Here is a 2,668-nt window from a genome sequence, read left to right as displayed (position 1 = left end):
TGAGAGATCAGGACACGAATCAAGGTGCTTAGCATTCTTTCAACAATGGAAGGAGCTCGTACCGGGCCTCCAGAGACAGTTGACATTTGATCGGCATCCGTGGCAGCTGGCCTCACTACTGAGGCAAGGCAAGGGACGGAAATACAACTCACTGTGTTGGTGACCAGAGCTGCAGCCGGGCCTGGGAAGCTCTTGCAAGGACATGTGCAGATCCCCTTCCAGTTTGATAACACCCTGGGTCTGAAAACCAGGCCTGGAATTGACACTGGGTGATGTGGGGGACGACGCTTGGGTCGGGGGCAGAGTTACCACCATGGAAAGGGCTGGTATCAGTTGACCAAGGGCTTCCCTTGCAGCCAGGCCTGGCGCCAGGCCCCTCATGAGCCTTATTGAGGTTGTGTTCACAGTGACCCCAGGAAGGGGCCGTGCGCTCCCGCTTACAGGGAAGCCAGCTGCAGCTGGGGGTCAAGTGTTTGGCCCGAGCTCCCGAGGCCAGCGAGCGGCAAAGCTGAGATCTGAGTCCAGAGCTCCGCTCGGCTTTGGGCCATTGCTGAGCTGTCCAGGGAGGGCCTCCAGGAAGCTGGCAGCAGAGGCCTCGCTCTGTCCTACCACGAGCTGCTGATGTCACCCGGCATTTCAGTGCTTCTGCTTCCCTATCTGCGAAAATGGGAGGGAAGCAGCCCAGGAGCCACAGCGCCAGCCTGAGCCGGGAGAAGGAAGGGGGCAGGAGGTGGTTGTGAGCCTTGAGAACCGGGCCTGCCACTGGGAAGCCCGGCCGGGACCCAAGTTTGAACAGATTAAGTTTATCTACTCTTCTGCCTAGGTTCTTGCCCCCTGACAAAAGCAAATCTTCACCGCCGATTACACCGAATCCCTCCCTTGCCCTTTCCCTGGGGTTTTACTCCAGGTTGGCCAAGCCTGAACTTCCTACAAGTGTGAAGGACAAAAACCTGATGTGAGGCCCGCCCTCTCCAGGCCTCCTGGGACATCTTCGTGGGCAGGGATTAGCCGCCTGGGATCCCGGGAGATGCCAAGGAGGGAGTCTCGGTGGCCTCAGGGACAGAAGGTGGGGATGTTGAGGCAGGCCCTGCCCAGGCTCCTGGCTCCCACCTAACTTGGCCAGTGCCTGCCAGGGAGGGCAGACGGCACTGGGCCCAGCTTCTGACAGCCAGGCCAGGCTCCAGGCTGGGCCCCTGGCAGATCCTGGAGGCTGAGCCTCCCTCTTTCCCCTGCACAACACACACAGGGTTGGGCCCCCTCTCCACCCTCTTCTGGGGAGCTTGGATTCTCCCCAGCCCTGGCCCAGGATGCAGGGCCACTCCCCTCCGGCCAGCTCTTTCCCGGCACCGTCTGACCCCAGACCAGCTGTGAGTGAGGCGGGGAGGCCGCAGGAGTCCCTGGCAGGCTTCTGGGGGATGGAAACTAGCAGTCTGCCTGGTCCAAGCAGGCAGGCTCGGGCGGGGGGTTGGGGGGGGGAGGGGGTGGCGGGGGCAAGGCGAGCAGGCCCTGGCAGCATTCTGGAGGAATTTCTGAATTACTTCCTGGCTGGAGACCAGAGGCCAGAGCAGGCCTGGGCTGGTCCTGCTGGCTAAGGACCTAGAGGAGACTTTCTCCTGGTTCTGAGGCCTCACCACCTCCCGCCTCTTTGCCCCACTTCCCTCCTGCCCGCCTCAGAACTGAAGCCTCCTGCAATGGCGAGCTCCAGCTGAGGGGGGTCACCAGTGCTCCCCACTACCTCATTTGTGCAAGAGGCAACCAGGGCCTAAGGAGGAGGGGCTTGTCCTCTCCTGGCCCCTGCCCTTCTTTCTTCTCGGACTTATGGGCAACCTGTTGAAGTCAGAGCTGTTCTCGATCTCTCCACTCTTCTGAAAACACATACTCCATCTGGCCAAGAGAGGAGGCCCTCTCTAGTTTCTGGATCTTTACTGTGTTGTTGCAGAGAGGATGGTGGGTTGGCTGTTCCCACGCTGACCTTCCTCCTGGGAAAACTTTGGCAGCAAGGAGACTGGAGCCTCAGGATCCCACGCAGTCCCACCCACCTGAGACGACGAGGGAGGGCCGGCAGTGATAGCGGGGCTCAGGGGCTCCCCTTAGCTGCCCATGTGCACCAGCCCCAGAGCTCTGGGTGGGAGGTCAGGTCCCCGTCAGTCAGCTGTCCTTCCCGAGGGGAGGGAGCAGAGGCCTGCAGGGCTGCTTTGCCAGCTCCAAACCAGGCCTCCACGTGGCCAAGTTGCTTCACTCTTTGTCACCTCTGCACAGTAGCCGGCTCAGCTACCAGCTGGCAGGGTGACTGCCCTTGGGGCCGTGGCGTCCCGAGCCAGGGGAGTGGTGGGACCTGGGTCCAGGAGTGTACTGACTCAGGAATACTGTTTTGACTCCAGGAGCTGAAGCTCGGCCAAGGTCTGGGAAAGCAGGCAGGCCCTGCCCGGGGACTGGAACCCACCCATTGGCTTCGTGACAATGCCCGACCAGAGGGAAGGTGGGCCTGAAGGGAACAGAAACGAGTGCTGCTCCGCCCTGGCAGGCCCCGTGGGCACAAGCCTCTGCAAGACCCTCCTTTCTGCAGCCTCGTCCCCAGGTTTCCAGGCCTGCAATCAGCCTCCTGAAGTGGAGGCTGATTGTGGCCACCATTCCTCCCATCAGGAGGCACTTAGGGCCTGGTGACGGG

This window comes from Neofelis nebulosa, chromosome 7 (assembly GCF_028018385.1).
Source record: "Neofelis nebulosa isolate mNeoNeb1 chromosome 7, mNeoNeb1.pri, whole genome shotgun sequence".
In the NCBI taxonomy this organism is placed as follows: domain Eukaryota; kingdom Metazoa; phylum Chordata; class Mammalia; order Carnivora; family Felidae; genus Neofelis; species Neofelis nebulosa.
Note: the sequence above shows the minus strand (reverse complement) of the source record.